We start from the raw sequence: 25,190 nt of genomic DNA, 5'->3' as shown, positions 1-25,190 counted from the left end.
TTTCTGTCCATGGAGTAAAATATTAACTAATTTAAGCAATATACAGTAAAGAAATCAAACAGGGTGCACAAGGCACAGACAGAAACAAGTTACTTATAAATGTCTGTGATAAATATGCCAGGCTACAGAAAACAAGACACAGACACACAAAAGAGACACACACATTACTGAACAATTTCATTTTATTTCAACCATCAAATTACTTCCAATGTGATTTGGATGTGGAGCTTTAACAGAAAGCTTTTACTTGTACACCAGGCTATGGGCAATTCTATCATGTCTGCTTTTATTATGTTTTATTGTAGGAATATATCCAGTTTCATGATGTTTAAATGCAATTTGGGTTATATAGGAAAGGAAGGACTGGAGCAAAAATCTAATTTCTAAAAGAAAGCACAAAATTCTAAAAGCCAAAAAGTTTTTAAACCATCAGGATCAGGATAGTCCACAGTTTTGAGGTTTCATGAATAATGTTTTTCCCTCAGATGATGGAAAATTTGCCCTTTATTTAATTAAATCAGGTGCTCAAGAAGTGGAATTATCTTGAAACATTTCATTTTGTCTGTTTGAAGCTTCCTACTGATAATGATCAAACAATAATGTCAGTGAGGCACTTTTAAATATTTAGATCTCATTACAAGAAAAAAAATCTACCCTTGCTCATACAAAAAAATAAAAATTCCAAAGGTTACAATAATAGCCTAAAGACAAGCAAGTAAATATCATACTGGTGATTTATTTACCTAGGGTACACTGGAAGAAAAAAGTGTTGTTTTATTTTATTTTACTTTATTTTATTATTTTATTTTATTTTATTTATTTTCTGACTGGGAATTTGGAGTTCCCAGCGCCAGCAGATAAAACGTCAACTCCCAGCATGCTTTGCCGCGTTCCCTCCCTAGAGCGCAGGCTCGCGCTCAGAACGGCTGCTCGGCTCTGTGTTTACGTTGAGATGCTCACAACAAAGGACAGCGCAGCGCCGAGACCTTGTCAGTGAAAATAACGTAACGTGGATACATTTTCTCTCACGAACAGCCTTTGTAACTCATTTCTCCAACAAGAGGAGAACAATTTACTCAAACCTCGCGTGTCTTCCGTTATTTATTTTTATTACGTGATTCGGTGTACATTTTTATTCCTGTACCAGGTTAGACGCGGAGAAATTTGCTGTGAAATATCATTTTGTTATTTTTTTGAGCTCGTGGGACGTTAGCTAGCCTGTTACCTTCAGCAAGTTGGTTGGAAATCTCGCAGCACCGGAGGACTTCATCATTTATATCGCAGTGAGTACGTGTTTACAATATAACCTGAATTATCTTAAAATAAAAACAGTCATTGGTGAGTGAAAACGGCTTATATTTCCTTCTTACTATCCAAATGTCACCTGCTTTGTCCTGCCAGCTGCTCTGAGACTGTGCCATTTAATAACGCTGTCTTACCTCATTTGGTAATGTCCTACCACACTGCTGGTAAGTCATCACAGCCAGCGCTGCTGCTGCAAAGTACTGGTCATGTGTTCGGCACGCACGCGCACACACGCACCTGCTTTGACTATTATTTATCAGTGGAAATCGTAATGCCCAGAGATAAAACGTCTATTCGGGATTGTGTCTTTGCGTGTGTGCTTATCTCCCATCCATCCTCTGGGTGCTGGCCGCCGCAGAGAGAGGGATGGGGCAGAAAGGAGCAAACACTGAGCAGGAATTAAAGCAAATGCATGGGCCAAAGCTTGATTTACAGTTAACGACACCTCCACCCCACCCACTTGCATCTCTGTCTTCCATCTCATTTCAGTGCTCCCACCCTCCTCCTCTCCCTCTCTACCTGCTACTTCCTCTGTCTGGTTCAGTCTGGTAAAGCATGACGATCTGATAAGTAAAGCTGATAGATCTCACTGCTTTCATTCCCCATGTTTGAAATGTCACCACCCCAGTGGTTGGGTTTTATTCCTGCTTGTATTCTGCAAAACCATCTGAAAGCTGTGATCTTTAAAATGCTTTTGTGATGCTGTTACTGTCATGCATCACTTTAATTACTTAAGAATAACAATAAATAAAAGGTGGAATTTAAATAAAAAGTAGACAAAAACAAGTTGTGTATTATTATAGTATTATTATAATTATTATAAAATCATTTGATGCATGTTCAGTCAGTTATATTGGCAAAAATAGTAAAATATGAAAAACATTTGACCATTTTCTACATTTAATGAAAAATGTTTTTAAAAGTCCTTTGGCATGGAAATTTTTTTTTCTGCAAACATAACTCTGAACTTGCATCAATATCACATTCATAAACATGACAGAACAGATTTGGATTTGTTTTATAAAGCTGTACAGTAGCTATTAAGCATGTGATTTATGATTTATTAGAAACAATGACAAATGTCTCAATAGAATGATTCATTTTACAAGGTGAAAGCTTTTCTGTGAAGGGCTCGGGTCACACTGTTTGTTGTGCAACTCGGGGAAGTGCAGGTGTTGTATGTGCACGTTTGCACATTTTTGCTGGGTGTGTTTTCTACAGGCCTATGTGTGTATCCACTGCTTGGTCTAGAGTCTCAATTTCTGCAAGGAAATTCGAGTCAATGTGTCGGTCAGGGGTGTAGAGCAAGCTCGAGTGTCCTAATGGAGGCTCAGTGCTGCACATATCCCTAGTAACCCAGTTTGTGGCGGTACAGAGAGAGACCCCACAGTCTAGTCTGGAAATAAATTAAAAAATACTCTTTTATTTAGTCAATCACAACTGAGTTAATTTAAATGAGCTTTTCTAAGGTTCAGCAGTATGGTTATTGCACCTACATACACATCTGAGTTGTTAAAGCAGCTCTAGAGTGATCAGTTTTTGTCTTACACACTAGCCTGTGATGAATAAAGACCACATTTACACACCTTTTCTGTTTCCGCAGAACAAAGATGCTTGCAAAGTCAGGTATAAAATACCTCAGCTACATTTTAATTTCAATTTGTAGAAATATTTTAAACCTGTAATGGGATGAAATCAACAATTTAATGAACAATATTGTTGTGAAATGATGTTTTTTCAATGAGTAAAGATAACTTAGAAATAGAAAAAAAATTCAGTTGTGTAGAGGCAGGCATAAAAACCAGTCAGAGAAGTAAAGACCACCTTTTAATGTCTCCATGACCACATTTAATCATGATGACAGGCAGGATGAAAACACTGTCATAGCTGATAAACAGTTTGCTGAAAATCCAGCTGTAATTTTCTCTGTAAAATAGAATGTTAAGTTCAAAACCTATTTATTTACTTAATGAAAAAGACACAGATGTGGCTTCTCAGTGGCGAGCATCTAGTTGTCTCTAGAAATGTTCTTTATTGAAACCAGAAATAAACACCTGTGTGGTGGCGTGGGACTTTTGCTGTAATCTTTGTTTTTGCACGTGCCAGTGATGTGTAGTTGCTGGGGGAGTGCTGTCGGGCTCAGTCGGCGGGTGTAATCGTCTGCTCCTGCTGCGTTAGAGAAGCTAGGCTCAGTCCTCCCGGTCCGGCTTACTTGGTGTTGGACTGGTAAACATGCTGGAGTTTGTACGGGGAGATTACATCTGTCATGGAAAGTGGGTCAGACAGTGGGCACGGTTTTATGGTCTTGGGGAGGGGTGGTGGTGGTGGTGGTGGGGGGGGGGGGGGGGGGGGGGGGGTTCCAACAAACAGACTCCAGTGAAGGTAATCAGAAGTGAGGAACAGAAAATGAAATAATTATTTTAATGTTTAGAGCAGCGGGCTGCGCAGTGGCTCAGTGGTTAGAGCTGTTGCCTTGCAGCAAGAAGGTCCTGGTTCGCTTCCCGGCCTGGGATCTTTCTGCATGGAGTTTGCATGTTCTCCCTGTGCATGCGTGGGTTCTCTTCGGGTACTCCGGCTTCCTCCCACAGTCCAAAAACATGACTGTTAGGTTAATTGGTCTGTCCAAATTGCCCTTAGGTGTGAGTGTGTGTGTGTGCATGATTGTTTGTCCTGTGTGTCTCTGTGTTGCCCTGCGATGGACTGGCTCTCTGTCCAGGGTGTACCCCGCCTGAGTGCCCGTTGACTGCTGGAGATAGGCGCCAGCCCCCTCGCGACCTTGCGTGGACAAAGCGGGTTCAGAAGATGGTTGGATGGTTGGATGGTTTAGAGCAGCAGAAACTCTGAGAGGCTGCAGGCGCATCAGTGAGTTTGCGGCGCTGCGCAGGGGGAGAGGGCTGAAGCAAGATGCAGAAACTACTGTTGTTAAAAGAGATGTGTTTCACTTAGAAAATGTGGACGCAATTTTAATTGTCAAAAACTCCAGCGAATCAACACCCCCCCAAGTGTATGAAGTCATCAATGACTAGTCGAAGTCAACTCAATTTGCATTATTTGGCGGTCGACTTTAAAAAAAATTAAGTCATGCAGCCCCTAGTGTGGCCTTGCTTAATCTTCCTAGATCGCCTATTTCCAATGTTTCAACAACACATTTATGAAAATGTTAAACACATGTGTTGTTTAGTGAGGACCACTACAACAGTTAAGAAATCTTCTGTACGTTTGTGAGAAAGGTGATCTTCCAAAAGCAGCTGGTAGAGAACCACCAGGCAAAAGCTTTCAAAGTCTCTCATTTCTAACCTTTAGGTGTGCCTTTGATCGTGTGTGCGATACCTGCAGCCAGACTCAAACCACGGCGTGTTTCTGTATTTGCATCATCAACATGTTTCATTTTTACACTCAAAAGTACTGATGATGAAATAAAAGCAGAAGGGTGTTGAGACTGTAACAACATCACATGTGTGGTTTTCTTGTTTCTTCAGAAAGGCAGATCTATTTGAGCACCGTCCAGCATACACATACTTGCTGACATACACTCAGTCTGCATTCTTCAAAGCTCCCGATCATGCCCGATAACCATTTCCTGCTTCACTTTTCAACCTTCCTGTCCCAAATTAGCTTGAGTGAACAAACGGTTGAGTGTGGATGATGCTGCTGTTGATTCCTCCATGAGAGCTTCTGTTTCTGTTGAGACAGAAAAAAAACTGTACACAATCGTCATATTTTACTTAAAATAAATAAAATCCTGGACTACTGAGGTGGAATTAAAACTAAAAAACTAACCCGAAGCTTTAATGCTAGCAGTACTCAATGCTAGCAGCTCATTTTATTTGCCTGGACAAGACTAATGATCACAAACTATGACCAGATGCACAATTAGACATACACAAAACCTCCCTGTTGTTCCAAGACAAATACAACCGTCATCCATGCTGCAAGGACCTAGACTGAAAAAGGAAGCTGAATAGAAACAATAGCTAGCTCTCTAGTCGGTAATGTTGAAAACCTTTCCCTTGATGTTCATTACTTTAAAAATGAGTCGGAACAATTTAATATCTCAAATGTTCCAGTTGCACATCCTCTAAACTATTAATTAAGCTTAGCAAAAGGTCCAGAGTGAGATTGAAACGTCCTGCTCATGCTGTGCTGTTTAAGAAGATTTAGGACTAAAGATCCCAGTGTACCAGGCCTGTCCTGCTGTATTTGACCTCAGAATTCCTTTAACCAAAAATACTTTTCTGTGTCAAATCAAACATCCTCTTAACAACAGACACAGAAAATTTCCCACGGCCAAGAAAAACAAAAGTGTACACATTCTTTCTATTACTGCAGAATAAGACAGCTTTCAGTTTTATTGAGTAAAAAGGCAGAAGTAACAGAAAGTGGTTCAGATGAAAAATGCTGCTTCTGTTGTACGCCAATGCATTATTGAGTGAAATCTGTATTAGACAAGAGCAACATATTTCAGTAACCCCTTAAGTGCAGATTACAGACGTTTCCTGGACCATTTGTGACCATTCTAAAATTAAACCACTCCACAATTTTGTGTAAGAAATCCTTAAAGATGTATTAAGTATTTTTGGAAGGATTGGACTAAACATAACTTATACAGATGGAGATCTGTACAATGTGAGTGTCTGCTGTCACATTCTCCCATAAGGCCATGTTGCATGTTTTATATGGTCCAAAGTTGACATTTGGCTGTGTAAGCACTTGGTCATGTTGTGGGGACATGCATCTGTTTATACAGCATGTGAACTTAAGCATCTCATGCCTCTTGTTTGTTTTTCCCATCGCTAAGTTTCATGGAGGAATGAGTAATCCAGCATGGAGTCCGTCATTGTTCCATCTGATGAAGAAATAATTCCCCAGAAGTGTATTTGAAGTGATGGGACATGCATGTTTAGAAATCTGTATCAGTTAAATCACGTTCTCGGTGTTTGCATCATGCCTCGGCTTAATTGTGGCGCTTCTGTTTGGTGTTTATATGAGTTAATGTATTTTTTGCTGCTTGTGTTGAAGATCTTGTCGAGTTGTTGCATGTTCGCCAACAAGACTGTTGTATGTGTGTGTGTGTATGTCGGTCTGCATTCTTCCCTCTGAATCATTAATGAGACTGTAATTCGAACACCACCCTCATATCCCCACCCCCACCCCACCACCACCTTCTGTCATCAGTTTGTCTCCTCCAGGGCAGGCGCAGCTCACAGGAAAAGCAGTGGGCTGCTCAGCCAGACCCGACCACAGGCCCCCAAAAACTGAAACAGTTTATCATGAAGTGGACCAAGTAACCACGGACAGAAACTCTAAACTGAAACCTTTCAGGCCACATTTGAACTCAAACTGAAACAAATGTTACATATTTCGGCAGTTTACAATCCCATAATGCCTAGTTTATTTAGCATTTAAAAGTTGGACTTTCTTTAGCCATGGCTACAAATTTAAAATAATTTTTTGGGCAAATCTGCGTTGGCTATTTAAATGTGAATTCATTTTCTGGCTTTATTATGACAGCAAGTGAACGACTGTAGGGTTTTGTTCTTGGCTGGTTTCATCATGATTTGTTTGGCTTCTTTTTAGGGATGCACTGTGTAGTATAACCCCAAAATGTCTTCTTGGTTAGTAGACGCACCAGTAAAGTTTTTGTTAATTTGCTGTGAAAATTTTCACTGAGTGAGAAAAACTCTGTTATAATTATGTAAGATGGTTAAAATAACCTAGAAAAACAAGAGAACACATCTTGCCTGCAACTCATTTCTAATGTTTATACATTTGAACAAAGGTGACCTAACGTGTTTGCACATTTAATTTGAAACAAGCCTGTAGAAAACTACTTTATTTCAGGAAGCTATGGATACATTTAGGACAAACAAAACACATTCATTGGTTCGGCTACTTTATTTCCTTTTCCTTTCCCACTGTAGGCTCCTAAGGCAAACCAAGTTTGTTTTTCGGCAATTCAATTCAAATCTTTCCAACATTATTCGTAATAAAACCAGAATCGGTACTGTTTTTAATTACTCTTCCTGGGTTCTTAATATTAGAGAGCAGAGCAGAGAGAGGGAAATGATTAGATGAGTCAGACTTACCTCTTTGCACTGTGTGTTCTCATCCACTTAACTTTCATTCACCTTGATGATAAGCACCAGTCCGATGGCGTTCTGGCCTCACACCAAGAGCCTAGTGATGGTGGGGGCCATCCTGCATCCTGGAGTCTGGGAAGATGCCAGTCCCACGGTGGCTCCACAGCAACCCGCAGTTTGTTATGAAGAGTCAATTTAATGCCCAGCAGGAATTTGGTGCCAAAGGGTCCGACTCCAGTCTGTTGTTTAAGGAGTGGTGGGTGGAGATGTGACTGGTACCACTGAGCCCTGGGAAAGACCTTGTCCTGGTTAGGTCTTGGTTTTTTAAGCAGCGGTAACAGAACATTTCTGAGTGGCGTTAAGAGGCTGAGCAGATTTTGATGCCATCCACGCAGTCCTCTCATCAGCTTCCAACAGCACGACTCGGGTTAACATTCCTCACCTTGCATCTAATGTGCGAGACCTTTTCTTGACCCACTCCACATATTTCATGTCTGGCTGTTTGGAATATTGTTGTGGCAACTCTTCCTCTGGTCCAGTGTCTGGAATCTGGCTCAACGGGATTATTCTAATCAGCTTTCTTACAGACACCTATTTTCTGACATGGTCACAGCTAGGTGAGATCCAATGAATAGTAAACCAACATGGGCTAGTGTTGATTACAACCATGTCTGTGTTTAGCTACTGTTTTGGTGACACCACAAAGGGAAGTGGTATGCTGTTCCTTAGCGTTTATTGGATGTCTGATGTAAGCTAACAGCTACCCCAGAGAGCCCAGATACCACTTACTGTGACGTCCTGCAATGCTGTGTTTTCATAAAAGGGAGGAAACCTAACCTCCACCTCATAAAACCAACAGATCAGTGAGGCTAATTAATTTTTTATTTGCCGTATTAGAGAACATGTGTGCACCATCAGGAGCATACAGGAAGTGCATCACTCATTCTACTATTTTTGGCAGATTTTCTTATAAACAATTCATAGCTCAGCTTTTACAATTCATACTCAAATTAAACCCTTAGATGTATATTAGGTTTATAAATCATCCCTGTGGTTAAAATAATCCCTTTTCCTACCAGTTACAACATCCAAAATAATATATTGAATAAATGATCAGATATATTGTACTACTGTGAGGTAAAGAACATGTGGTGTGTTTGCATCCATGTGGTCTGACACCACCCGCCAACAGCTTTTGATGTAATGTGTTTTCCTTGGACCTCAGAGCTGCAGAGACTAGGACTAATGTTGCATCTGACTTGATTGTGTTCAAGCTGTAAGTTGGAAAACCCCACACAGGATTTGTTTTGCACTTTGGCAAACATAGGAGCACCATATCCACTGATAGAGGTAGTGTGAACTGGACTTTCTGAGTCTATGTTCATCAGCACTTTTTGTGTGGGAGGCATATGTGTTGTGTCTAGGGCCAGGGCTTTCTGAGCTGGATGACATTTCAGAAGATTTTTCCTTCTGGAAACTAGGAAATCTTAGCTTTTAAATTGAAATCAAAGCTTTAGCTATTTGATTTTTGGACACTAGTAAGAACATCTTCAAGAGAATGGAAGCCATCAAGAGTGATCAGATGGAGCATGAAGCGTTTATTTCCCCAAGTCACGGAGGTGCCACTTCAAAACTTTAAAGATTTACAGCAAACGCCTTGCAGGAATGTCTTGATGTTTTTCCTAAATGCCTGCTGTTTTGTATAAACAAAATTTATGGAATGCCGACAAAACCAAAACAAACTGCTGCCGTCGGAAAATTGTTCTAAAGTTCAACAATTCTTAGACTTATTTGTTTAAATTAATTTTATAAACCTTTATATCTCCATCAACAGCAGAAAAATTAAGGAATTCCTGACCTGACCCGTTGCTAAACTGGATATGTTGTGTTTGGCTGCTGGAGATATTTACACTTGTAAAAAAAAACTAAATAACCATCAAATGTAAAATCATGTTTTAAGATAAGCTTGAATGAACTGCTATGACATTTTGGAAATTGACATAGTTTTAGGCTGGCAGCAACATGCAAACTCTATTTCTCCAAGAAAAGGCAGTTCCGGTGGATATTTATGAGTAAAATAGTACATATTTGCAATTTTTACATGGAAACGCAAGGAGGTAAATACAAGTCCCTTCAATTCCAGAAACCAGACAAACTGCCGTTGGCTTAAAATGCAGGCATTGTAATATGCTTCCCTCTGTTAATGAATACATACTTTAAGTTGTTGTTACATGTTTTCTGCTCCTGATTGTGTCGAAGTAATTGTGATAAATGTTTGTCTTGTGACACAAGATGAATCTAAAGCACAACACCACCTGTAGCCTCCAGCGCCAGCTGAACTGGACGTTCCTCTTTGTTCTCTTCAAGTCAAGTACAATAGGACTCCTGTACAGGATGTTTCCATCCATCAGCTTGTTAATGGAAGACCTCGTATATCTCCACAATCAGAGATGCATAGGAAAACACCTCCAGGAACCAGTGAGCATGAGAGGAGGGAGTGTGTCTGAGAGTGGGCAGGGAATTGGGACTTCCTGTGTGCATCGACACGTTGACTCTGTAAATCACCTCGGAGTGGGCTGAGCTACAGGCAGGCATGTCTGGTTAGACAGAAGTGTATTTTTTGTCCTCGAAGTTTCACCTCTAGATGAAACACGGGAATAGAAGACAAATTGAAATTATGCACACTCAAACATTATTTCATTTTTAGCTGCCGCTCAGCAGCACATGTCAAGAATTCACACTCTGGTTTTGTCTTGGTAATGAAGTCTTGTCTCTGCCCACACCACACTGAGCTCCAGGAGAATGTAATTCACGCTACATTCATTTACTGTAACATTGTCTCAGCCAGTGAATTTTCACTTTATGAAGTCGTTGACTGGTCTAGATCTAATTTCTTTGTATTGAAAATAATTTGCTGCCAGTTCTTATCATCTTTAAGAGAGAAACAGATGATCTGATTAGAAAAGATCATACCACCTCTGGATTTAACACAGCAACTATTAAACACACACAAAAAACAAAAGCAAACATAAAACCATCTGATTGTTAGAAAAGAGGAGGTGTCGCAGTCATTCTTCTGAAATCCATTTCACACCACCAAGAGAAAGTGTGAGCAAGATAAAAAATTTAACACGAGGTTTTTGCCAAATACAGAAAATCAGTTAGGCAATAAACCAAGAGTCCTTCAGAAAGCCAGTTTATTCTGGTGGTAAAGAACAAGAGTGTTCCCTATTTTAAGTGGGAGAATCATTTTAGCAATTTGCAGTTTATTTAATTACTTATATCAACTAAAATCATCAAAAACTTACTTTAAAGTCATCTAAATCTAATTGGGTACAAATCATGTACAACTTCGATCAAAGAGAATCCTAATGACACTGTTGAGTTTTGTCACTGTTCCAGTTTTAACTAATTGTTTTTGCTTTGAATGCTGTTAATTTAGCTGTTTACCAGGCTAAAAGGAGTTCCCTTCTTCATGATGATTTAGGTTAATGCAACTTCCTGCTCAGAATCAATAAAGTGTGTCTCTTTCTTTGGGTGTGTCCTCAGATTTTCTTTCTAAGGAAAGTGCTGACACTTCCTCCAAGTGTCTAATGAAACACACACACACACACACACACACACACACACACACACGCACACACACACACACACACACACACACACACACACACACACACACACACACACACACACACTCACACACACACACACACACACACACACACACATTTTAGTGTCACTGACACAGCTCATAACAAGCCTTTAAGATGTAGACAAAACATTCACAAGCAGCATTCCGTGATCATTTTGGTTGGACAAATAAAATCAGTAAAAATTGTTTAGATTGTTACATGTTTAAACTCCCTCCAAGTGACAGGTTGTTAGAAAAATAACAAAAGCCTTCTAAAAACTTCTGAAGTTCTTAACTTTTTTGGACTCAAGCCTTGAAGCACATCCTCCCTTTCATGTCTCCAGAGACTGATGTCATTGATTGGACAGGCTAGACCATGATGGAGACAGAATGGGAGATAAAAAAGGAAAGAGAATCTAGCATCACGTTTGCCAACTCCCCCCACCTCCTGACAGATCAGTTTCCGAGTCATCGGTAGTCTAATCCTCACAGTCTGTAAAACAATCCCTCCCTCCTGACCAAGCCGTGCAACCCTACACACAGCATCCAGACCCAGGCCGTTTGAAATCAAGCTACACAAATCCTCACACACGTCCTTTGTACCCTAAATACTCTCTTTGTGTGTTCTCGTGTACACGCGCACACACACAGCCTCCTACTCTTAAACAGGGGGAAAAGACTTGACCATAAATTGTAGGGTTAGCACACGATTAGACTTGTTTCAGAGTGTTGTTGGAATAAAACTTTTTAAGATCAACAGCAGGATTGAGGTTTGTGGTCAAACCTTTTAGGTCTGCAGCTTGATGTGTTGCATAATGCTCCAATTTAGCCATCTTCGGAAAAGCAATGAAACCTGTTCCGAGAGGCTGTAGGAAAAGCCTTTAAACAGATGTCTGCTTTCCTGATCCATAAGTGTTGCTCGCTTCTGTCTGTAACATTATGTTCAACATGTGGTCCCAGTCCATTATGGGTTTGGTCTTTTAGCTAGCAGCACTTTGACCCGCCCTGAGAACCCCAAGGAGGAGGTGGACAGGGATGTCCGGCCTTTTCTTCCTGACAGAAGTAATAATGCATTTCTCCCAGAATGAACCTCCAAATGCTTTCTTTTATTGGTGCTGCTGATATTTATGCTTGTAAACAACCACAACGCCCCATGTAACATGACCATGTCGGTGGTGTAAATGTTTATAACAGAAGTTCCTGTGAATTTAGATGGCTGAAGCTGTTCAGAGACGTCAGCGATACTTTGGTCTTGGCTACATTTGGATTCTCTGCCCTTTACAACAGATGAAATAGTCATTCTTTATGACGTCTGCATACGTAGGAAAGCAATTCTGAATTTCCCTCTCAAATCAAAATAAACCTATCCTGATAAATGTGCTGCCATACAACTGTTTACAGGTTTGCCTCTCAGGTGACCTTTGCCCTCCAGTGTTCGTGTGTTCTGAACAATCACCAGTTTTTCTTGAGGGCTTGTTCTTTGAGGTTAAGCTCATGGAAATGCCTTTTCTGTTCCACTAAACAGACTTATTGTAGTTGACAAATATGACCTGAATCAAGTGGGCTGGAGCTACGGTTGGTGAGGGATATCTGACAAAGAAAGCTTTTGTTAGAAGCAGTGAGGACCGTTTGATTCCGGTGGTGTTGTGGATCAGCAGAACAAGCTCACTTTTCCATCACTGCTTCACTCTGAACTTTACAGAAGACCTTTTATCATCCAAATTACTAGGGCTGAGGGTAAACAATTATTTTTAAAATGATTATTCTGAAGATTATTTTATCGAATAGTCGACTATTCTAATGACTATTTAGACGATTAATCTAGCGATTATTTTCTTATTGCACAATTAATTAAAACAAGAAAATCTCAAATAAATTCCTCAAAAAATTGATAAATTGTTACTCTAAGAGAATAAACACTACAGGCCTTCCATTTTGTATAACACTGCTTTTATTGTATTGTGGTTGGTTATGTTCTGGTAACATGTAGAACTTGGGAGTGCAGGCTGCTGACTGAGAGGTGGTTGGAGACGGAGTGTCTCCATGCTGATTTGTTTTGGTCACTTATGTGTGTGAGGCGAGTGGTGTTACGACCCTTCCTGGGGAGTTTGGCTCGTGTGCAAAAAGGAAGGGACAATAACGGGATTTAAAAGTAAAAATGATGATCAGGTTTACTTACAACTACAAAAAAATCATAAATCTTTCCATCCACAGGTTGGGAATAATAAAACTAATTCTGCCAGTGGGGAGTTAAAACAAAAGTACAAATAACCTGGGATGTCCCACTGGGCAAAGATTACTGGGTTCTGGACCAAAATATGGATCTCCAAAGGTCCAAACTCTAAACTGGGTGGTTAAACCAAACTCAAGGTGATATTTTAAACTAAGCCGAAAACCCACAACACTCTAAATGTCATAAAAGGGAGATCTACACCACAAAATAGATGAACTCTAAACCAAAATGTAACAGCTTATCCAAACGCAAGAAGCTGTTAGCGAAAATGCTAACAGTAGCTTTACCAACGTTAAGTTCAAGTTACCAAGTTTAAATAAATCAAAACCACCCAGCAAACAGACCAGCACGGAGGAGAGACTGCTACCACCAAAACAGCTCTCCTAATGTCTGAAAGAAGCTCCTTTATGAAGGTAGAAACGCTCCCGGTGATTTTCTACATCTGCGGTAGAGACGAAGCAGCGCATCTGACCCCGGAAGTTGTTGTCCATTGCCAGGAGACGAAGGCGGGCAAAATAGGAAAGGAATCTAGTAGTGGACAGACATTGTCCCGGGTCTTCGGTATTTGGCGCAGATGTTAGTGAAGGCGGAGAAGAGGGCGAACTAGAGGAGGAAAAACTTGCAGATTGCTCCTCTATTTACAAACTCCTGGGGATGCAACAAGTGGGCGTGGTGCGTCGACTACCGGATCTGACGTCAACGAATTTTTAGAATCGACCCGTCGACATCTTCGACGCTTCGCTACAGCTCTACAAATTACCTAATATGACCATACTGACCATTTTCTCTAAGCATCAGTTTCTAGCAGATAACGGTCTTAAGCGTGTTTGTTTGGAATCTTTCTTACTTGTAATTTCTAGGCTCATTGATTGTTTTAATAAGTTGTGTAAAAGTGCAGCAGACAGTTAGCAGCACAACCCTTAGAACCTAAATAATTCATGTGCTTGCTTATGAAGGTCATGTAAGGATTTACGGTCCTCAGCAGTCACTCAACACTGAGGTGTTTTATCATGGTAGCCAGCACCGTCTGCACCTTCTGCTTTATGAGGATGCAAAGGTTTCATTTTAAGAGTTCTAGGCAGCGGCTAGAAGAAGCTCTGTGCTGCTGATTGTTTGGACAGGGTTTTAGGAGTGAGAGTGTTTATAGACCATTGAAATTTGGATGAGAATTCGCTGAAGAGAAACGGGTTTAGGGCTGCTCACTCCTCAGTTTCCATCAGTCTTTTCTTTTTCCATTACAGCGATTACGTTGGTTTTGTCCAGGCACATGTCAGCAAAGCAGATGTTTGATTTTAAAGACATGTGAACCTCCAGGTGAACCGTGTTTCTTACCATTCCCTGCAGGAGCTGGATTTAGGAGAGCCAGTTTAAAAATCCAACATCATCTCGAACATTTTGTTCTGTTCTGCACCAAAGAAAAGAAATCCTGAGCTTGCTTTGTCACCGCTGCCTTGAGCTGAGCATCACAGTGTGGGGTGAGCTGTGGGCAGCACAAAGTATGACAGCCTCACTTGAGTTTTTATGTGCATCAACTTCTCATCAACCACTTGTAATAGCAGGAACAAACTGATAGTCGAGGGACGTAGAGTTGAAAAGAGTGCAGAGGAGGGAAAGGTATAACCACGCTTTCTGTTTTTGGAAAGTTGTTGCTTTGAGCTTTTGAAACGCTTGTGATTTTGCTGCTCAGCATGAAACAGCTGGGGAGCTTCAGAGCCTCGCGTTAGCATGACGCACGTTGGTAACATAAAAGGTGCAAGATGCCTTAAAGCCGCAGCGTTTGAGGATGTGGTGAACGCCAGTAATTCTGGGATGATTTGATATCTGATGATCTTATTCATAAAGTACTTTGATAGAGATCACAGCAACCACAACTCATGAGATGAGCTTATTTTTTCCTGCTTCTGATTTTTCCTTTTCACACTTGCATTCTCACTCCAGCGCAGCTGTATCTGCTTTTAGCTTACATTGTTCTGGTACAGAATTTTAGCTCAGCAGGCAGAATTTCAGTGGCTCTTTGAGTGTTGTAATGAAGCACATGGAGGTGACAACCTAACCAGCAGGTTACCCAAGAAGTGTAGCTGCTGACATGTCAGAATGAATATGAGATGACTCAAATATTAATTTCAGAAAGTAATTTGTTCAAATCTTGGCACTAGACTCTAAATGAAGGGGCACGTTTTGTTCAAAAATGTTATTTTTCTTTCACAAATAGTCTCAAATCTTTGATTTTTGCAAGTTAAAACAAAGGAACTGACATCACTTTTACATTAATTTTAATATTTAGTATTTTTCACATCGCAGCAGGTATGTTTGACATTAAATTACCCCTGCATGTATTTTCCAAGCATCTGTGATTATTTATTGGTCACTCTTTAACTGGAGGAAGTAATTACTACACCATGTAGAAGTAGAGGATTTGCACTGACTCTTGTTGCCTCCATCCTTGTTGTTCATCTACATCTGGTACTCACTTTATGACAAAAGTTGAATGCTGTTTTTTTCTGTTAACTTATTGAAGAAACTGCACAAATTGGTCATAAAATAAAAACATGGAAACATATAATTATGTGTGTGGTGTTAGTTTAAGCAGACCGTGATTGTCTATTGTTGTGACCTGGATTAAGATCTGATCATATTTAATGATCAATATGTGTAGAAATCTATATATTACCAAAGGGTTCACAATCTTTTCTTGTAACTGTAAGCTACAGACATTCTTATATATATATATATATATATATATATATATATATATATATATATATATATATATATATATATACATATAATGTTGGCATCATTACAATATCTTAAAAAAATCAACAAGGTGTGGCGGCTTTTATTTTGCTGTGGTGGTGCGATGTGATCAATTAGTATAGGCTTTTATTTTGAGCAATGTAGCAGGGAAAATAACGTATTTTGATGCCCATTCTGATTGGTTAGTGAGAAGCTACAGTAACCCCCATTAAGGCATTTCTGTAGCCCAAGCAGAAATGCGCCGCGGCTGGCTGGACCCTGCTCGTTACGTCCCTTCTTCCTTTGTTTTGAAAGGAGAAAAACTTACAATCCCCACAGCCAGCTGGATATGACATATGTTTCAGTATAACCATCCTTCCAAAATAACTGAAACATTAGTCACATTATGAATGAACATGAGTCTTTTGGGAATTTCTAACTTTAAAATTTTAACTATATTCTTACATACTGCACCTTTAAGTGATAATTCAGTCAACAGCAGAATATCCATGTGGAAGTTTTTACAACCAGCAGTTTCAAGTTAATCATAACCTGAAAAATCTATGTTTTATTAGTTGATATGAATAAACAAAAGTGATATCAACAGGTCAGCGCTGGAATAGAATAAGGTATCTGCTCTCAAACAATCTTTATTTATGTGTCACAGGTGGAAGCTTTTTACCTTCAATTCTTGAACCATCATGGTGTTTTAGTTCATGAACATGTCATACAAATACTTGATGAGCCATTGAAGTGTTCATGGTAATATATGCTACGACTGGATGTTGACTTCCTCCTTTTTGACTACTAAATCTACATGTTGAACCATGAGGCAGATGGGCTACAGCAAAATAAGACCACACTGGGTGTCACTCCTGTCAGCTAAGAACAGGAAACTGACCAAATTCACACAGGTTCACCAAAATTGGACAATAGCAAACTGGAAAAATGTTGCCTGGTCTGATGAGTCTTGCTTTCTGCTGCAACATTCGGATGATAGGGTCAGAATTTGGTGTCAACAACATGGAAGCATGGATCCATCCTGCCTTGTATCAATGGTTCAGGCTGCTGGTGGTGTAATGGAGTGGCAGACATTTTCTTGGTACACTTTGGGATCCTTAGTACTAATTGATCATCGTTGCAACGCCACAGCCTACCTGAGTATTGTTGCTGACCATGTCCATCTCTTTATGACCACATTGGACCCATCTTCTGATGGCTACTTCATTCACCATGTCATAAAGCTTGAATAATCTCAGACTGGTTTCTTGAACATGATGATGAGTTCACTGTACTCAAATGGCCTCCACAGTCACCAGATCTTAATCCAATAGAGCACATTTGGGTTGTAGTGGAACTGGAGATTTGCATCATGGATGTGCAGCTGACAAATCTGCAGCAACTGCGTGATGTTATCACGTCAATGTGGACCAAAATCTCTAAGGAATGTTTCCAGTACCTTGTTGAATCTATGCCACAAAGGATTAAGGTAGTTCTGAAGGCAAAAGGGGGTCCAACCCGGTACTAGAAAGGTGTACCCAATTAAGTGGCCAGTGAGTGCATGTATGCAGCCTTTGCAAGCATTATACACATTTTAACTCTGCATGAACGTAAAGAACCCTGTAAAGAAGCTGTGTGCCGCTCAGCGTGGCTGCAGTGTTACAGGATAGTTTACCACGCTGCGTAGCCAGGTTTAAAAAAGTACAGCTGCTGTTTCATTCTCAACTTGAAGAAGTGTGTCCTGCCCTTTGCCAGTGATTTGTCATGTGTTGAGCTTTGCTGGCAGCCAGCCGGAGTGGCAGGTGTCACTTGTGCCTCGTTGCAGTAAGTTTTATGAAGGTCCGCTGGTGTGAAGCAGCTCTTTGTGCTGTCAGCAGCATGGTGCTACAATCTGTGACCCCACGTAGCAGATTCAGCTCACGGAGCTTCCTGGTTCCTATTGTTGTAGCACTGTGTGTCTCGGTAGCTAAGCAGCAGTTGGCAAGCAGCCACGTCAGGCTTTGTGTCAGGCAGATCAGAGGAGGCCGAACAGCTCAGCCACACACACACACACACACACACACACACACACACACACACACACACACACACACACACACACACACACACACACACACACACACACACACACACTCACGTAAGGCGGTAAGGCGTTTCTTGTTTTCAGTGTTGCACTACGTGTAGCTGTTTGGTGTTTGGGGCTCGCTAAAACCGATTTAATTTCTCTGTACTAGGATATCTCAGAGTTATTGTAGCACATAAGCACGCTAAAACACACATTTTCTGTTGTTCCACCTAGCTTTTAGGGAACCATTTGAGTTCGCACGCAGTTAATTTGGTGTTGAACAGTTTGCTCGTCCAGTTAGCTTAGCCTCAGCGCAGCTATGGCTACTTCTGTCTCTGCTTGTCCGTCTCCTATCTCTTGCTCTCTGTGTCAGATGTTTAGTTACTCCTCTGCCTCCTTTAGTGATAATGGTACGTGTAATAAATGTAGCATTTTTGTAGCTTTGGAGGCAAGGGTGTCGGAATTGGAGGCCCGGTTCCGCGCTGTTGAAAAGCCCGTAAACAGCCATAGCTACTTAGCTAGCGTGGGGCTAACTAGCTCAGAACCACCCCGTAGCGACCCTCCAGCAGAACCTGAGCAGCCGGGGCCTCAGGCCGGCTGGGTGACGGTATACAGGAAGCATAGAACCCAGCCCGTGGAACACCAGCAACCCGTCCACGTTTCTAACCGATTTTTCCCGCTCAGGGACACACCCACTGACAAGCCGACTCTGATCATTGGCAGCTCCATAGTCAGAAACGTGGCATTAGAGACTCCAGCAACCATAGTTAAATGTTTACCTGGGGCCAGAGCGGGCGACATTAAATCCTACCTGAAACTGCTGGCTAAGGATAAGCGTAAATACAGTAAGATTGTTATTCACGCTGGCGGTAACGACACCCGGTTACGCCAATCGGAGGTCACTAAAATTAATGTTGCTTCGGTGTGTAAGTTTGCCAAAACAATGTCGGACTCCGTAATTTTCTCTGGCCCCCTGCCTCATCGGACCAGTGATGACATGTTTAGCCGCATGCTGTCCTTCAACCGCTGATTGTCTAGGTGGTGTCCTGAAAACAACGTGGGCTACATTGATAATTGGAAAACTTTTTAGGGAAAACCTGGTCTGATGCGAAGAGATGGCATCCATCCCTCTTTGGATAGAGCAACTCTTCTTTCTAGGAACATGGCCAGTTTTATTAGTCCTCCATGACAACCCAGGGTCCAGACCAGGAAGCAGAGTCGTAGTTTAACCCACCCCTCGGCAGCTTCTGTACTGTTACCCACCCACTACCCCATAGAGACTGTGTCCTGCCCACGGCCAAAATCACACAGATTAAATATCAGGCTTAATAAAGCAAATCATGGAAATCTCATAAATATTAGAACAAATTCAACTGAGCAGAAAATTAGAAAAATTAAATGTGGGTTGTTGAATATTAGGTTTATTTTTTCTAAGACTTTGTTAATGACTTGATTTGTGATAATCAGATTTCTTTGCTCTCTCTCACAGAATCCTGGCTGCAGCAAGAGGACTATGTTAGTTTAAACGAGTCGACTCCTAATTATTTAAATCATCATATTACTCGAAGTACAGGGCGAGGAGGAGGAGTAGCAACCATTTTTCATTCAAACTTATTAATCAATCCCTTACCAATTAATAGCTATAGTTCATTCGAACATCTTATTCTTAGTTTTCCTGATCCAGATTGCAAAACTGTAAAACCACTCTTGTTTGTAGTTTTATATTGTCCACCTGGCCCTTACTCTGAGTTTTTGGATCAGATCTCTGATTTTTTTTAATCTGATTTGGTGCTAAATACTGATAAGGTCATTGTAGTGGGGGATTTTAACATTCATGTGGACACTGAAAATGATAGCCTCAATGTAGCCTTTAGTAATATCTTAGACTCAATTGGTTTTACTCAAATAATACATAGCTCCACCCACTCCTTCCATCATACATTAGACCTTGTGCTGACTTATGGCATAGAGTGTGAGGAAATAACGATCTTTCCACATAATCCAGTCCTCTCGGACCACTTTCTGATAACCTTTGAGTTTTTTATAACTGAGTTCTCGAGACATGAAAGCAAATTTCACTATAGTCGGTCTATCTGGCAACGCTGTTGCAGCTTTTAAATTAGGGCTGCACAATATATCGAAAAATTATTGTCATTGCGATAACAGGACGTGCGATAGGCCCATCGCAAAGCACATCAAAAACGGCGATAAATGTTTGGTTCAAACGTTTCCATCCGTGTCATACATCAACTTTTTATAAACCAGCTCTGTTTTTTACACGTAAGTATTATTTGACCAATCAAATGTAGCCCTTCTGATATGCGGCCAGTCAGATGGGTCCGTTCACGTAATACGCCCGCCCCCTACGTGGACACTTAGGATGGGTAGAACGCAACACCCGAACTGAGTTAGCAGTGCCGTTCCCTTGTTCGTCATGCTGGCTCAGATTAACGAACGCACTTTGTGATGATGTTTCTGGAATCAGCGCTGCTTTCAAACGTGAACGTGAGTCCGACACGTGCCGGTGAACCAACCCACCTTCATGTCGCTAGTGTTCCACCGGGTGGTGATGTTAGCCCCTGGCTCCGGTTAGCTTCCAGCTAAATGCAGCACTCTCCTCCCAGTCCCACCCTGTTAAAGAGGGTCTGGAAAAGTTCCCCCACACATCAAAGTGATTTTTCATTTATGAGCTTTTATAACCTTGTTAATCAGGATAGTTGATTTGCTGCTGCACATAAACTGTCAGTCAGAAGCTCTGCTAGCCGGTTATCTTAAGAGGAGCTAGTTCAATTTGTTAGCTTGTTATCAGAATCATAGTTGCAGTTTCATCATCTGAGCTGCTTTTTAACATCTAGGTAAACTTGTTCAATTTGGGGTTAAAAACAAACATTTTCACATATTTTCCATGTAGTTTTTTTGCTAGTTCCTCTTCTGAAAGGTAGACAATTGTTTTTCTCTTTCCCTCAGAAAATCTTAATATTCTCCTAGTTTGGCCCGGCACAGTTCACTTCCCAATTACAGCAACAGCCTTATATCATAACCACAGAAGTGGAGAAAATGCTCAGTAGCAATGAGAGAATTTGCTGTTGCATTTAAGTGATGTTGACTATTATTTAACATTTAAACTTATTTTCTGATTTTTTTATTTATTCAAAAATCCTGGTAAGGGATGTTTTTCTGTATTTGGAGCATCAGAAAAAGTTTTATGGTAGTGGTGATGTTTTAAAGTCACTGAGAAACTGCATGCATGCAGTTTGTTGTTTTGCTGCTAATACAGTAGCAGGTGCAGCTGCATGTTTTTGCAATAAAAACGTTATGTTGTAATGGAATTCATGCATTAGTTTTTGTTTGCTTTGAACCCAGAGCAGATGTCACACGCCAGACGACATCAACACTGCATACTTTAGTATTTGTTCATTTATCGTGAGTAATATCGATGTCGCATTATTAAGCACTGTTATCGAATATCGCAGGTTTTCCTAATATCGTGCAGCCCTAGTCTGCTCTGTCTTCTCAATCCCCAGTGAGTTGTGGAGGATGGCTGCTTTTACTGAGCCAGGATTCTCTGGAGGTTTCTTCCTGTTAAAAGGGAGTTTTCCTCTCGACTGTCGCTTTATGCTTGCTTAGAATGAGGATTGCTGTAAAGTCACTGACACTAGTCAGTGACTTGATGCAATTTCCTGGGTTCCTTATATAGGAAACATTATTTTTGATTGGCTTAATGAACTGACCTGGATTGGAATGTTTATTATGTGAAGTGCCTTGAGATGACTCTTGTCGTGATTTGGTGCTATATAAATAAAATTGAATTGAATTGAATTGAATATGCACACTCAAACATAAATTGTCTAAGAATATTCACTTTCTAGTTCTATTTACCTCGGAAGTTGGGACTAGTAGCTGGGAAAGACGTCACACCAGTCTTGTGGGGATTCCAGTGTGGATGTTTGCTTCGTGACTAAATAGGATGAAGCTGTTAAAGACTTGGACACATCAGAACCACATTTATTTGTAAAAATAAAGACAGCTGCATGTAACCTTGATTTATGATGCACCCACAGGTGTGTCGTGTAAAAAGCCACAGCTCCTGTTAGGGCTGGGCGATATGACGATTTTAGACCGTTTTACGATCTACACATCTGACGGTCTGTCATTTTTGAGAGACCATTTTATCACGATTCACAGCTCTGCTGTTGAATTTCTGCCTCTGAATGAAAATGGAACTTACCCCAGGCGAATGACACGCCTTTGTTTGACCCAATCAGAGTGAGTCATAGTAATGCATTAGTGCCCCGCTTGTTTTCACTTGTGTGTGAACAAACATGGCTTCGGCCGCGGCTGAGCGACAACGAGGTTTTCGTTTCGAAGAGGAACGCAGGGTTTCCTTAGCGCGCGGCGCTAACAACTTAGTGACGTGACATGTCTCGGAGAAAGCGTAAAAACACGTTGGACGCTTCTTCTGAAGCAGGAAAATAACACCGCTTCTTAAGCAGAGCACGACGCCGCCTCGGCTCGTCCACCCTCTGCCGAGCCGGTGTCGGTACCGGACTGAGCTCGGTCACTGGGTCATTGGAGCTGCCCCGTGACTGCCTGATGGAAAACCAGCGGGTTTCATCAGACTCGTAGTTTCTTGTTTTTGCTGGGACCCCCTGTATTTTACCGCTCCCCCCTGCAGTCTTCCCCTATTAACATTTAAAATGATTCTGTAAACTCCGTGTATCAATAGAAACAATCTCTGCCTCTGCCAGCTGCAGTAAATGTAGTTTCCAAATAATAAGAGGTGCATTCATCTGTGTATCTCCTTTCATCCGCATTAGTGATATTTTCAGCACCAGAACAGTGAAGCAAAGAAAGATTCCTGAGTTTGTTAGTAATTTTATTTATTAGGTGCATCTAACCTGTTCTATTTTTCTCTGAAATGAGATCAAATCAGTGCTTCTATGGGTTGTCTCCAATCTGCACTGGAAAATTTTACTTTATTTAGAGACTTGTTGCAGAAAATATTCAGAATGTGCAGTTATTTGCTACCACAAGCGATCTCTGGTCCAGCCGCACATCAGAGCCGTATTTGAGCTTAACTATCCACTACATGAGCAACTGGGAGCTACATAGTATTTTGAACAAGTTAATGTTTGCACAATACGTTTGCAATTGACATGTTTGCACTTTAAATATGTTTACGATTTTAATTTATGTTAAGTTACTTGAAAAACGAGAAAAACTGATTTTTGTAATTGTTTCTCTCAGGGCTTTTATCATCTCTGGTGTGAGTTTAAAATATAAGTGTGTTAGCACTGTGCTGATTATCCCTAATATGAATAAATGTTTATTTATTGAATGTTTCTCTTCTTTAATACGCAATTGAAGTTATGCTATTCATGGATAAAAAAATCGTGATAAAATCGAAATCGTGATAAAATATTGGAAAAATCGTGATATTCTATTTTTGCCATATCGCCCAGCCCTAGTCCCTGTTGTGTGGAGCTGCTATATTCAACCTTGAAGTTGGAGTAAGAATAATTCTCTGACTTTCCAAGTGGAAGATCCAGCTTTGGGTGGCGTTCCAGTTCATTTTTCCCATTTGGATGTTGGAATTTCCAAGTTCTGAGTACAAATGGAACGCATCATTAAAACAGAGGTTGCTACACCTAATGAGTTTTTTTTTATTACACTCATGGCAAATGTTTTTTGTTTGATGCACAGTCAAAACATTTTACAGGTGTTTGGCTGTGGCTGCACATAGAAGTGTTATCATTTCACATCTTGTGAAGAAAATGAGCAAAACGTGCAGATGATAAGCTCATGCATCAGTTTCCTCTGACCTGCATTCTTCTGTGATAATGTAGGTTATCTCAAATGTACATGGAATGATGTCAGCACATGAGCAGTCATCAAGGAGCTTAACCTGTCATCCTCAATGTGATGCCAACCACACAGAGACGCCCACAGTGGACTTTTTGTTCTTTGTTTTGTCCTCCAACCGTCTGCTGAACTCTGTTATAATATGTACCATTAAGACTTTGGTAGCTGTGTAAAACTCTGGTGTAATCTCTCTGCCTTTGTGTAATCTGTCTGATTATAGCTCAGAGCTCCTTTGTGTTTTAAAATAGATCATAGGTAAAATGAGAGGTGCAACTCCCTGTACTGCTTACCTGGTGTATGCTGGGATTGTAAGAGTACAGAACAGTCTGCATTATGCCAGACTCTAAGTAAAACTGCATTTATATTTATGAAAATATACTTACATGCTACAGAGATAATCTTTGCACAATATGTTTCTTCTGCCTTGCTCAGTAAGAAGATTTGAAGCAAATGTATAGGGATTTATTGACACACCTCTTCTTCCTAAAGTCTTTGGATCCCATATTTTATTATTGTTGATGTTAATCATGCACATTAATGCATTAGTGCACAGATTTTTGGTTGTAATTATTGTGCTCTCTTCTTTTTTTAGTTGTGTTCTTTTAGCACACAGTTTAGTTTGGGATGCTTAGATGGGAGAAATGCCTTTCCCACATCTTTGTGCATCCATGTAGGCAAAGAGGGTTTGGTAAACATTTCTAGCATGTTGAGTCTTGGTGTTATGATAAGGGTCTGTTTAGGTTATTATCAACAAAATCAACAAACTAGTCTTTCTCCTGTACCCAAACGGCTATGATGCCATAAAATAAACTAAACTTTGGAACGCTTTTTCTCATCAGTTTACTACTTTTGTAAATATGTTGTAGCCACAGGAAACGGAAGCAGGAGTGTTTACCACAATTTGTCCTGGTTCCCTTTTCTGTACTCATATTTACTCGCCCTCTGTAAGTTATGTGCTGCTGTCAGCTTTCTCACAGCAAAACATTTGAAAGTTAAGATATTTTTGCTGCAAAAACCAAGTGAAACTCAAGATTGCATCTCTACTGGGCAGCCCAAAAGCAAGGCTGTTGGCAGTATCAGCACCTATAACTTCCTGTATTTGTGTGGGAGCCGTTTGCAAAGAGGTGTGAGGGTCTGATGAGGCTATGGTCAAGTGTGGGCTGATGAGATTTTCATAGAAATTCAGACTGTTCTGATACTGTTTATTTTTGCATTAGATCGTTTTTAACTTGCACTCAAAGATAGAACTCTACCATGAATAAGAATGCAACAGGG

General features: G+C 40.6%; 1 protein-coding gene across 1 annotated transcript in view; it reads left to right on the top strand.

Moving 5' to 3' along the window:
- The first annotated feature begins 1,062 nt into the window (after positions 1–1,062).
- Positions 1,063–25,190, top strand: part of peli1b (pellino E3 ubiquitin protein ligase 1b) — a 40,968-nt gene continuing 16,840 nt past the window's right edge. The window contains exon 1 of the mRNA XM_015944994.3: positions 1,063–1,283. The gene's annotated coding sequence lies outside the window, so the exon portion shown is untranslated. The remainder of the gene's footprint in view (positions 1,284–25,190) is intronic.

Source organism: Nothobranchius furzeri, chromosome 12 (assembly GCF_043380555.1).
Source record: "Nothobranchius furzeri strain GRZ-AD chromosome 12, NfurGRZ-RIMD1, whole genome shotgun sequence".
Taxonomy (NCBI): Eukaryota; Metazoa; Chordata; class Actinopteri; order Cyprinodontiformes; family Nothobranchiidae; genus Nothobranchius; species Nothobranchius furzeri.
This window is presented reverse-complemented; position numbering and strand designations above follow the sequence as displayed.